We start from the raw sequence: 12,925 nt of genomic DNA, 5'->3' as shown, positions 1-12,925 counted from the left end.
TTATTATTTTTACCAGCTCTCCCTTTTCTTCATTTGTGTGCATAAAGCCTCTATAACACATCTTGTTCAGCTAGGATGTCTCAAGGTGGGCTCATTCCTGTGCTGAATAACCATGGCAAGCGTGAGGAACACAGCTGCATCCCTTTCACAGGGTAAGCCCGGGCCCCTCCAAGGCTTTTGAGAACAGTTAAGAAACAGTAAGTGGTAGGAGAAAAAGGCCAGGAGAAATGAGAATAGTGGAAACAGTGTTTGGCTTCAGTAGCAGCTGGAGCAGCAAAGCCACGTACTGTCAGACCTGTTTCGGGTGCCCTGCTTGTGACTGCCGTCGGTGTGCACATCTGCACGGTACGTACCAGGGACGAGGCATCAGGTTTGTGCCGCCCTTCTTCAACGTAGCCTAAGCTGGGAAAGTCCAGCTGGTAGAAGGCAGCAAGATGCCAGGCTTGCTTTCAGGACTGTGGGTTCGTGGGGTGGCAGCAGCGAAGGCTGCGTTGCTGACTGCCGGTACCCTGGGAGCACAGGAATGAGGAGCGGAGCTGCCGATGGGTGAAGGCAAAGTGGAACGAAACCCCCCATGGGGAGCGGAGCCGCTGTCCCCAGGCACGAGGGACCAGGATGTTACAAGGCAGAGGCTGTGATCACTTGCATTTGGGTCACACTTCTTGGGTCCGGGTGGCTCCTGAGCAGTTCACATCCCATCGCTTGAGTTGCAGGGGCTTCCTGGGATGGGGGAAATAGTCTGAATCTGGAGGCAGGGTGGACCTGTGAGAACATCCCTGGGTTTTTTAATTTTAGCTCCTCACTAGGAATCTGTTTCACATACATGTACTGCAGGCTGTTTTCAGACAAAGCTCCTGCCAGGAGTTTGTGGTGCAGGTCACTCTTAACCTGGTGATGTTGCCCTCACCCCTTGCCCCTCGCTTTGCAAATTTTTTTTTTCATTTGTTCTATTGTGACTTTTGAATTGCCCCTCTTTTTAAGACTAAAAGGAGAGAGATAAAATATTCTTAATTTTAATTAAAACAAAGTTTATTTTGTTATTTCATTAGCTAGCAGTGTTATTTCAGGGCTTGACAGTAAAGTTATATGTTACCCTGTGGGTACTTCTAATTGTGCTATAGGGTTTCTTGTTTGCTCTGTCCAGAACAGTTTGACTCCTGTGCTGAGCTCCATCCTCCTGCAGCCTGGAACCAGCACAGCTAATGAAAAACACTCCAGTAATAACAGGGGCTCTCAAGGGCTCCAGATAATTGGGGAAAGGCACTATTAACTTTACTGGAAGGCAAGCCGGCTGAGCTTTAAGAGCCTACTGCTAAAGATACCAAGAAATAGGGCCTGATCATTTTGGAAGTAAGATAAGAACATGGAAGCTGGTCAAAGTAAACCAACAGATCTAGGGAAAATACTTTCTGTCAGTAAATGTCAACTTAGGGACATGTCAGACTGATGCAGCCCTGGGTCTAGCAAATTCCTGTGAGCAAGGCAGGAGGTGAGGTCCTCTCCTGCCCTGCTGTTGGGAGAGATGTATTCCCCATGGTGCAGCTTGTAAGAGACCAGTGGGAAAATCTCATGCTCCAGGTGGAAACCTGGGACTGCTAAGGCTTATTTTTTTCCTGGATGCAGGAATAGTTCCTGCTCTGTTTGGGGACTATTTGTGCTGGTCCTGGACACCTGGTCCTTCTGCTGCCTCTGGCAGCATCAGCATGATACACTTTGAAAAGAGAGATAGGAAACCAAGAGGAGGCTGCTGGGGGTCATGCTCCCTGCACACAAAGCCTTTCCCTATTCATTAGGAGTTACAGATTTGCTTAAATCCCAATCGTAAATCCTGGTATCTTGTGCAGTGTGAACCCAGGGTGGCTGCAAAATGCTTTTGCAGGGGAACCTGAATAGAGAATTACACTGATTTAGAGGTGTTTTATCTGCTGTCCCTGGTATAACTACAATCGCTGCTGCTGAAGTTTTGGTGCCTGGAATTTATTTGCTCCGGCAGAGAAGGTGCAAAGGGAGAGGTGTGACAGTTTAATTCTTCTCTTGTGTTCCTTGCACAGTTTTAATGTTTTCAAGAAAATATTTAATAGGCATTTAAGGCAAAATGAGTCATGTGTGGAATGGAAGGGTGTTTTGAGGATAGTGGTAAAGCAGGATGGAGAAGATTTAGGTTCAGGTCCCTGCTTTGACCCAGGGATCCTGCCTATAGAAGTAGATAGGTGCCTAATTTCCAGTGATCCAGCCAAGTACCTCTGACTTAATGGGTGGAATCTCTTTATGCCTCTTTTTTTTCTCTCCTATTTGGTGGTGCATGGGGAGGTGTTATCTCAAGCTTGTGTAGTACATTAGCTGTCTTGCTAATTTTCCTCCCTGTTTCTCTTGTTGGTTGGCATTATAGGCTTACATCACTTTGTAAAAATATGAAATTCTTCTAAGTCGTTTGATCCAGCGCTTGGATTTCCAACAGGATTGCACTGTACTTAACCTTCAGTATGTTATTGTTTTAGTAGTTTTGTCCAATATGAATAACACCTTATACCATAACATCCTCGGTGGATGTAGAAAGATGTTCCAGAAAGAACTGAAAAAGGTTCCAGGAAAGTCATGCTGTATGGCTTGTTTGATTTCTCTGTTTAGCCTCTTAAAGTAGCCAGAGAAGGGGGAATAAAAACATTACAAAGGATACATTGCCGGATAAAAGATATTCCATTACAAACCCTGTCAACATTAATAACTTGCATCTCTTCAACAGTGCTCTGAGCTGTCAATAAGAAACAGGAATGAACCAAGATAAAACCAATCTGTCAGAAGCAGATCGTATCGGAAAGATAATAGAATCAAATTAATTTATGGCGAGGAGATTTCACAACAGACAACGAAGCAATACTGAAAACCACAGTCCAATGTAATCCCTTTGAAGAAATGTTGTACTTATTACAGCTATGATGATTACAAATGTTTGGTTTAAAAGGCTGTGTTGCAGTCTGGAGGAAAAAAACAGGCTATTTATGGTCTCCAGATTTTAAAGATGGGAGCTAAAGAAAATAAGCCTGTAGACATATGAGCTGAGGCTTAATATTTCCATCTTTGTTTAAGAAGGGGTGGTTAGAAAATAGACCTGCCAGCCTGAAGGAAATTTGGATGCGTCAACATTTTGTTGGGCTTTTGAAATTTTTGGTCCCCAGTTAAGATGAAAAAGTCAAAATAACCTGTTTCCACTGAATAAGAAGTTCTGATGCAATGGTGCCAAGAAGTTTAACTCTGTCATTCTCCTCTTGAGGTTAAACTGCCTCAGAACAAATTATTCAATTTGCAATGTCCATTTTGACTTGGAAAAGCATCATTTTAAACTCAATTTGGTTTGGAATACTTCACTCCAAACTGGAAACCAAAACCTTGCATTTGGAAAAGATGCTTTTGGTTTCCTGGAGTAGCTCTACTTTCCTAGAATTTGACATTTTCTCTTGTTTGGGGAATGGGAGGAGGAAGAGACTACCTGGCTTAAACAGTAGTTTTTGGTGGAGGAGAGGAAAGGAAAGAAAAGAAAACTTCTTGTAATGCAAAATTAGGACCATACCTGTACTCCTAGTTTTAATTTTCTTATTAGCTAATGCATGTGAAGCCGTGCATCTCCCATGGTTTAAGAACTCCCCTCATTAGTCCCTGTGATCCTGCTCTTCCTTTCCCAGTCCATGACCCCGGATGGGGCACACAGCTGCCTTTGGAGTGGGACCAAGTTGGTGTTGCCCAGTATGATCTGGGAGGGGGGGTGTGTGTCTAAGCCTCCCCCCTTTGTTAGTTCTGCTCTTGCCTTCATAAACCTGACCTGAGAAGGGTCCGTATTATGTGGGTTGCAGAGGGAACACGGTAATATATTCCTCTTCTCATCCCTGAACCAAAGCAAGTGAGGAGCAACCAAAGCAGGCTGGATGTGCCTTGTCTTTTTGCACGTCCTGCATCGTCCTGTTTGGCAGAGGGTAGATATCCCCTTTGCTGTATCTGAGTGGGGCCACTGAGTTCTCCGACAGTCCGATACTGGCTTCCCCGAAGGGGAAGGGGCCGGGTGCTGTTGAGAGTTGTACCAAGGGCTGTTTCCACCTCTGTGTACGCAGGTAGGAAGCAGGCAGGAGCGGGGGTGGTGTTTGCTCTGGCTGGTACCATGCCCCAAGGTCAGCCTGAACCCATGGTTTAGGGAACAGGAGAGTGGAGGACTGGAGCTGCTCTTCCCATGCCAGGGACTGGGTGTGCGTTGCTGATTGAAGCCCTGCCAGCTCTTTTGGAGTGGGTGCTGTGTGCAGGGGAGGCATTGCTCCTTCCTCTTCCTCCTCCACCCTCTTTCATCATCCCCAAAGAGACCTGTGCTCCAGCTGAATTGAACTTCCTCCAGTGGCTCCAGATGTTTGAGGAGTTTTCTATCCCTGTCTTTTTGCCACCCCATCCCCTTTTTGCTGGAAGTTTCTGCCCTTAGTGTTGCTAGATGTGGAAGCCTGGCTGCGATCAAACTGAGGGGGTGGGAATATCCAGCAGAGAAATCAGAAGGGATAAAGGTTCCCACCATCTGTCTCCCCTCTCTCCAGTCCCCTGTGTCGCTTACAAATCAAAATAAACAACCTGAATCTAAACTATGTGTTTTTAAGGGGATGAATCCCTCGGTTCCTTCTTGCTGTCAGGGCTGCCCATGCCTGCCAGCCCTGTGTGTGGGCATCGTCTCCAGTGCACTTAGTGCTGACTCCCCCCCGGCTTAATGACAAGTTCTCACTTTGTTTGTTGTTGTTTGTTTTGTTTTGTTTTTTCCCCTTCCAGCCAAGCTGACATTTAATTCTGCCTCGGCCGGTTAAATATAACCCCGAAACCCGCGGGTGAGAAAATGTGGCGCTCTGTCACGCTCATTTCAGAGGAGCCAATTAGCAATGGTGATCCTTGGGACTTGGCAGCCTCTTCCCGGGCACCCGGCAGCCCTGGCCCTGCCTGTCATTCTTGGGATAACGTGCTAGGAAATGGTCTTGTGGTTTACTAAGAAAAGCAAAACAAACTCACTCCCTCTCCCCCGCCTTTGCAGCCCAACAACCTGTGGGCATAATTGATTTGCAAGATTTGCAGTCAGGATGTGGCTTTGTTGCGGATGAAGTTGGTGAAGAGCCTGGTTCCCCCTGGTCCAGCAACTTTCCACATTCAAAGGCATCCAGTGTGGAGGTACTGATGGGACATAGCTCCCTCTTCTACCTCACCTCTTCTTTTAGCACCTTGATTCCCCTTCCTTATTTCTCTCCTGTGGTGCTGGTACCACTCCTATTCCCACTTCCAGGCTGTGGTTTCTCCTCTGGGAGTGGGAGGCTGGTTGACCAGGCTGTGGGCTTACTGGGATGCCTTCCATCCCGGTGACCTGCTCAAAGGCTGCACGCTGGAAACCTCTTTACCAGGGACTGCTGTCTTCCCAGGTGTAAATGTACCATGCACCGTGCTAGGTCAGTCCACAGTATGTCTAACCCAGTGCCGTGCCTGTGGCTGGGTCTGCTTGCTGATAATCGGGGAAAAATGAGAGTACAGTGATTCTTCCCCTGACACATCCTCCGTGTTGGAAGTTCAGCGACGTGGTGGGGTGGAGGTTCTATTCTGTTTGAATCGGTGATGGGTCTGGCATTGAATTTGTCTTGTCCTTTTTTTTTTATAGCCCCAGTAAAGGCTTCTGCTGATAATGTCTGTTTGAAATCCGCTGCCTGATCTCTTCAGCAGTGACTCCTTTTTTTGCTGGTGTGAGAAAAGGTGGTTAATTTTGTTCCCCAGAGTCCTGTTTGGTTTGTCCTCTTTTTGCATGGAAAACATCAGAAGCTGTGTCAGTGCAAAGGTACCTTTCAGAGTTTGCAGGTGGTGTGCTCCAAAAAAGCAGCAAACCTGGGCTAGTTTAAGCCATTTCTGGCTGGTTTATGCAGATCCTCGCTGTCTCTGAGCCAGGGCTCCCACTGCTTCACAGAAGTGCTCCTCCCTGTCTCCCTTGTACTTTTAGGACCCGCATTTTCATTTGCCATGTGGTTCCTCGTTCTGGCTTGACTCCTGGCCCCCTGCCCCTTGTGCCAAGCTGGGAGTGGTGGAAGGCGAACCTCCAGGGTGAAGAACACCTGTGTTGTCCATTAGGTATTGGTGAATGGGGCCAGCTGGGGCTGTCATCAACCCTCTGACCTGTATGTGGTTAGCTCCTGGTGGGAGTAAGTCCTGGTGATCATAGAGCAGGCAACACAACGGTGATCCAGCAAACAGATGGACATATGATATTCATAAAAGAATAGAGGTGATTCCCTATCCGCTGCAGCAGGAATCTGGGATTAACTCGGTGCCGGTCTCTGGAGTTTAGCTGCCGTCTGTTATCACTCCTTATCTGGCAGTCCCACCTGCTGCCATGTAATGTCTGTTCTTGTAAGAGTTTGTGCCTTGCCACAGAGCAGTGCTACCTGAAATCACCTGTGGGCAGGGGAGATGGAGATTCTGCCCCAAACCCTCCTGGCTACATGCTGCCTGGTGCCCATGGGCATGTACTGGCATGGGGACAGAGCCTTTTGTGAAGGCTCTGTGAACCTGCCTCCAGTTATTAACTCACGTCTGGTCCATGGCCCAGCTTCGATTTGCTGACTTAAGCTCAGGCATGGTAGATGTCCGCGCATGGTGCTCGGACATCATCGTCACTTCTGTATTTTACATCTGGCTGTAGCTTATCTTCAAAACATTTGCAGCAAAATAGCTCCTCAAAACAATGGTTCCTCTTAGTGTTGAGACTTATTTTCCTTGTGCTCCTTTGATTTTTATCTTCTCCACATTTTCTGTACATTGCCCTAACAAGTCGTAGAGGCTGGACAGTGTCCATATCACATCAATACTAAATTTCATTATATACAAACATCAATCTGGCTCTGGGCTGCCTTTTTAAACTGTCACCCAACCTGGTGGTGTTCAGTTTCTGTTTAGGTCTGACCGTGAAAAAGCATTGGTTCAAAGCTTGTTCCCCATAATGTTCAGATCAAAACAGTTCCTCTGTGTGTTTATAATAAAAATATATTTTTCACCAGCTCTTGGGAGCATTGACATTTTCATCAAGGCAATTTTCTATGGCCCCAATCCATCACAACACACGAGCTGTTCCATTGGTTCCAGTATGACTACTCATTGCTTAAAGTAAATTGTTTGCTTAAAAGCTTGTTGGATCAGGGCCTATAAGCGAGAAAAGATTGCTGATTAGAAAGCGCATTTGTTCCTGTTGTGGGATTTGATGGCAAATTAAGGACATTAGGAGGATTCCAAGATTAATGCCTCTATATTTTGGGAAAGAAATATTTTAATACTTTCACATTACCGAGAGGCCCTATAATAAACAGAGCTTATGCAAATGGGACGCTAAAGACCAAATCCCAGACATTAATGGGGTTCGATGAGAGTAAACTGAAGGCAGAATTAATCTCCAAGAGAACTAAATGGCTATTTTCATGCTTATGAACTTAACATACTTTCAACTCCACCTTAATGAAAGACACACTCAGTTCACTGTTAAAAGAGGCACTTAAAAGGTATTAGAGGCATAAGTCCAGCTGTTACAAACTCCAATAAATTTGGATTAGGTCTCCACTGTTTGAGTTGCATGTGTGGGTGCCTGACCTCAAAGCAAGTTGTTGGTTTTTTTAACTTATTGATATATAGCATTACATTAGGTTAATTACACGTCGCTGTATTTCATGTCGTCTCAGCACAAACCCGCATGCATCGCGGCACGGCGTTGGGGAGCGGGGCATCGGGAGCCCCTCGGAGGGCTGGGGCGTGCCGGCTGCCCACCCAGCCCTCCCCTGAGACAGATGCTTTGAGCAGGGGCGGCTGCTTGGTTTTACAGTACACGACCGTACTGCTCCCTGCCCTCCCCTCTCCACCCCATCCCATTTTTTCATTCCCTGGGGGAACTTCCCATCCTTCACCTTGCTTGATAACAAAGCATATTTTTTTTAAACTTTTGGTTTTGTCCGTTGGATGAAGATGCCTAAGGTTGTAGGGCAGAATTAAGAGCCTGAGTTGATGGGGCTTCGATGCAAATTTTGTCTCGCTGGCTCTGGTCAGATATTTGGTCTCTGTGCTGTTTTGCTATGGATTCCTGGCCACCCGTGGAAGGGATCGCGCACGGGCAGAGCACGTTCAAATTTATGGCTGCATCTGTGTAGATGGGTCTAGATAACAGCAAATCTTTTGCTCTGAAGGCACTGCAGCCACTATGACAAAAGAGATGGCTTAAAATTGCATTTCCATTTAAAGTAACGCCAAGTGCCGCGGCCAGCCCAGCCATGTGAGGGAAATATAAAGCTCTGCGATAGGGAGCAAAGAAGGAGAGAGGAAAAAATCTGGGTAGCAAGTAACTAAAATAGATGAAGTGGAACAGTTGGAAATCTCAACTTGAGTGACAAGGGAGAAAGAAGAGATCCAAAGTCAGCAGCAGATGACTCCGGTCTCACGTCCCATCCCTCTCCCCCCTCCCTCCCCACCGCTGCCGCCGCTTTCCCAGCAAAAGCAAGAAAAAAACAGAACATCTTTTCCAGATTGGGGGCTGAGTGGCCTCACATGTTGACACAGCAATAATTTTTAATGAGAAATTTTTAGTATTTGTGTGGGAGAAGTTAGCGTTGTGTACACAGATGCCTCTCCGGCCACTGCGCCGTGGTCCGGGCTCGGCCGCGTCCCCCTCCGGCACGGCCCGCGGGGTCCCAAGGCAGATTCCTTTCAGGCGAAGGGAAACATTTAGGCTTGCTCACCTTTGAACTGCATGTGATGGTGTTTACCTTGGCAAGACAAAGTGGCAGTTTTACAGATATTAAAAACAGTCCTGAGGGGAATCTGGAGGCCTTCCTATATTTTAATCACCCAATTTAGCCAGCCTGAGGAGTCGGCTGGAGGGAAAACGTGTGGCAAAGCATTTTTTTTTTTTTTTAAAAAAGGGGATTTAACAGAAAATAACCCAGTGCTAAAAGAAGGGAGAAAACAAATGTACATTTTATTTTTGATGCCCTCCCCTCTGAAAAAAAAAAAATACTGGGAATTCTCATATTAATCTGTAGCACCTCCACGCTCCATATGGTTTCTTTTTTGGCATTTCCTGCTGGGCTGTGCTCTACCTCAGCTAACCCTGCTCCCCTCACCCTCCCCGGGTGCGTTCCTCTTCTAATTTGATTTCTACCTGTCTGGAAAGATGGGTGCAAATGGGTTTTGCCCACATATTGAGGCAAGACCTCCATTCCCTGCCAGCACTCCCTCTGGTGTGCACGATTAAAAAGAAAATTGGGTTTTTGTGGGGGAAGAGATTCAAAGGAGTTGTGAATGATGTCTGAAGTTATGCTGAGGTCAGGACCTTGCTTATTGATTTTCTAACACAGCAGAACCATGTACAAAAGGAAGAGACCTCCTTGCCTCCCCCTGATCCAAGATACTCCTCCAGCTTGTAAAAAAAAAAAAAAAAAAAAAAAAAAAAAAAAATTAAAAAAAAAAATCTGGCTGCAAGCAGTCAGGCTTCAACCAGCCTGTCAGACGGCGCTCTGCAGGAACACAATCCATGTTGATTTTACAGAGAAGGTTGTTATCCACATTTCACCACTGATTTATTGTTTTTTAACCAGCTCCTTATGCTAGACTTTTTTTTTTTTTTTTAAAAAAAAAAGGTCATTTTGCACTTTGCAAGCAGGGAGACTTGCTGGAGGTGGGACGACAGCGGAGGTGCCCTGCTCATGCTAGGCTGGGGGGGAGTGGGGGCGAGCACTGCCATCCTCCAGCCCCCGCCGCCAGCCACCTGCGATGCTTTCCTTAATATTTGTCAGAATTTATGAAGGCCGTGGCTAATGCCTGATAACATGCTCACGTGTCCACTCTGCCCGTGGGCTGCAGTGGGGCAGCCCGGCTTCGAGAGCGCCGAAACCTCTTCTGTCGCTTAAAGAGTAAGATGGGTATGTCAGAGACAGGTCTGATGAAGCCCTGCAGAATTAAAATGGCCAAACGCGTCCCGTCGCCTACATCTGCAGAATTCATTAGGCGAGCTTGATTGGCCTTTGTTAAACAAAGATGGGATAAGGTTTCATACTTTTTCTGTGGGAGTCGAGCTAAAGTTTCAGGCTGATGATTTAGTCAGGTGTAAGCATGAAGTTTCCAATTTAGAGAAATAAATCTAAAGTGATTTTATTATCCTCTGTTTTACCCTGACACCCTGCTTCACCCCGACTCCCTGTCAGAGCACGCATGATGTGTTTATACAGGCTGCACCGTAATCGACTGGCAGGCAATATAACGCGAGACACAAAATGCGTCTTCTACCTAACACCGGCTTCGGTAGCTTCTATATTTCATCATCTTCCTGTTCCTCCGCTAGCAACTCTTCCTTTCTCCGAATTCCTCGTATTCTGCCCGGCAAGAAGCGTGTGCTCCAGCTCCGCGGAAAGAGTCCTCGGTGTGCTGGGACGGAGTGTTTCAGCTCTCCTCCTGTGCCGCAGCTTTGTTTTGCTTCATTCCATGCATCTTCCACGGAGATCCTTGGATCAGACTAGGCATCCTTTGGCTGGAGTCATTTTAAGAAACGTGTGTGCCTAAAACGCCTGCAAAACTTTTTTTTTATGTGGGAATTGGTAAAATTTTAAATGTTTTAAATAGAAACATTTCTTTTTGACTTCTTAGTTTCTGCTTCAGGAGCAAATATTCTATGAAAACTGTATGTTAAGATTTTGATAATATACTCATGAGAAAAATTGATTAAATTGGCTGAAAATACCTGTTTTCCAAAGTTACTTAAAGAGAAAGCAATGTGAAAGTACAGATAGCGACACTGGGGGAAGAAAGCAAGCCACTTTGGCCAGGTTTTCAGATTCTGTTGATTAAAAGTCCGTGCAATTTAGTTATTAGTTAGAACATAAGGACACAAAACGCAGTAGGTCAAATTCATTTCTTCATCTCAAATATATCCCTGTTGACTTCAGTGAAGTTCCTTTAATGATGAATTTGTCCCGCTGGCTCAAAGATAAAAAGAGAAGTTATTTTTGTTTAATATTTCAACAAGGGGAAGAGGTTAGCGAGGGAATTCGGTTTGCACAAGTTGTTTTTCCATTAAGTTTAACAAGGGCAGCCACCACCTAGCCAGCTCCGTTGTATATTTGTCTTTTTGAGGGCTGAGCGCTTTCTCTATAGACTCTCCCAAACCCTTGCAAGGCAATTTTTGCCAGATACAAGCCGCAAAGGACACTTGCGGCCATGGCTTGCTCGTGTTCCTGCGATGAGTGATGGGAGCTGCTCTCGTTCAGGTGCCTGCTGATTTGATTTCATTTGAGAGTAGGCTTTTGGAGGTAGAGCTGTGCACTGTGGCCCTCTCTTGTCCCTGGCACTGCAGCACCTGAGTGCCACCTGGTGCTCTCAGCAACATGTCTAACCCTGGTGGCGTCGTGGTTGCGATGTTCCTAGGCGAGTCTCTTGCTGCCGTGCTCGTGTTCTCCTTCCATGCGCTATTTTGCCTAATGCAATGTCCTTTGCTTTCCCATGCCTTGCTGTGCATTAGCAGGGCTGAGTTCAGGCTTTCTTCCATCTCCATCAGGTCCTTCTGGCTGAGGGCAGAGCAATGAGAGAGGCCAAGAGCCTGCAAAGCCTGGGGACGCCTTTGGAGACCTCACGAGGCAAAATCTAGCTCCACCTGGGCTGTTTTCTCCTGTATCTAGACTGTACGGAAGAGCAGGATTTGAGGGCTTTCAATAATCCCAGTTTGAGCCAGGTCAGGAGTTAACGCGCGTGACGTGTGGATGGCTGAGGAGGTTTGGTTATCTTGTGGGCTCAAATTCTAGGTGAACGTGGCAGTGTGGGGATCCTCCCTGTGCACTCCCTGGAGAGGACAACTTGTGCACTGCAATCTTTTAGTTGTTGCGATGTGTATGCACGGCTGTTCAGGGTGGGTCAGGTTTATGGGTGTCAGGCAGGTATGTGTGTGGACAGCTGTTTCACTGCCTCGTTCTTGCTCCAGAGAAAATGGTGTCTTGCCCAAGCAAGAAGTTGAAAGTTTCACTGGTCACTCTCCGTCCCGGAGTTCAAGGCATCTGGTAGGTTTCTGTAAGCCTTGGCTAAAAGTAGCCTTTCTGCTGCGAGCAGTATTGCTTTTAAACCCGGGAGCAAAATGTTTTGATGAAAGAGGAGGAAACCTTTCCCGTGCTCTTCTCATACTCGTATTCCTGGGTGCTTTCCAGAGTCATTTAGAACTATTGCAAGTGAACAAACGGAGGCACCAAGCAGTGCAGTGTGTGGTTTGGCAAACCCCTCTTTATCTAGGGTAACTTTTAGGGAGAGCCTAGCTCTCTCAAAGGAAGAAGAGCCTTAAAATAGTAACTTTTCTGGAAAAGAACTGCCAGATTTTGAGATGCTAAACTGACTGTTGTTAGTGACACAGTGGTGTGGCTTTATTTCCCTCTTGGTTCGCTGTCCCTCGTGTTGGCTGTCATGACGTACTGTCCATGGCTACCTGTGAGGAGGCCCCCAGTGGTGGGGATACTGGGAAAAACTGGAAGAAAGTGTTAATCAACTTCACAGGAGAACAGCCTTCAGTCTTGGCTGTGTTTACACTCCCCTGTGATGAACGCTGCTGTTCATCCCTCAGTTCCCATACCTTGTGGAAATCTGGAGCTCGGTTGAGGGCTGTTGGAGCTAGGATGAGGGTCCCCAGATATGAGGCTGGGATGTGCCCAGGTACTGCTCCTGGATGTGAGGATTGGGAACCATTCCTGGATGCCCTAGTTGCGTGGGCCCCATGGTTGTCTCTGCCCAGGACATAAGACTTTTGGGACAGAGAGAGAGGGACAGCAAGAAAGACTAGAGAAAATGGATGTGGGGGACTGAATGAAAAGTTAGAGGCTAAAACCTTGACATAGCCACACGGCTGTGAGGAATAGGGCAGAGG

This window comes from Haliaeetus albicilla, chromosome 8 (assembly GCF_947461875.1).
Source record: "Haliaeetus albicilla chromosome 8, bHalAlb1.1, whole genome shotgun sequence".
In the NCBI taxonomy this organism is placed as follows: Eukaryota; Metazoa; Chordata; class Aves; order Accipitriformes; family Accipitridae; genus Haliaeetus; species Haliaeetus albicilla.
The sequence above is the reverse complement of the archived record's forward strand: the minus strand, read 5'-3'. Positions refer to the sequence as shown.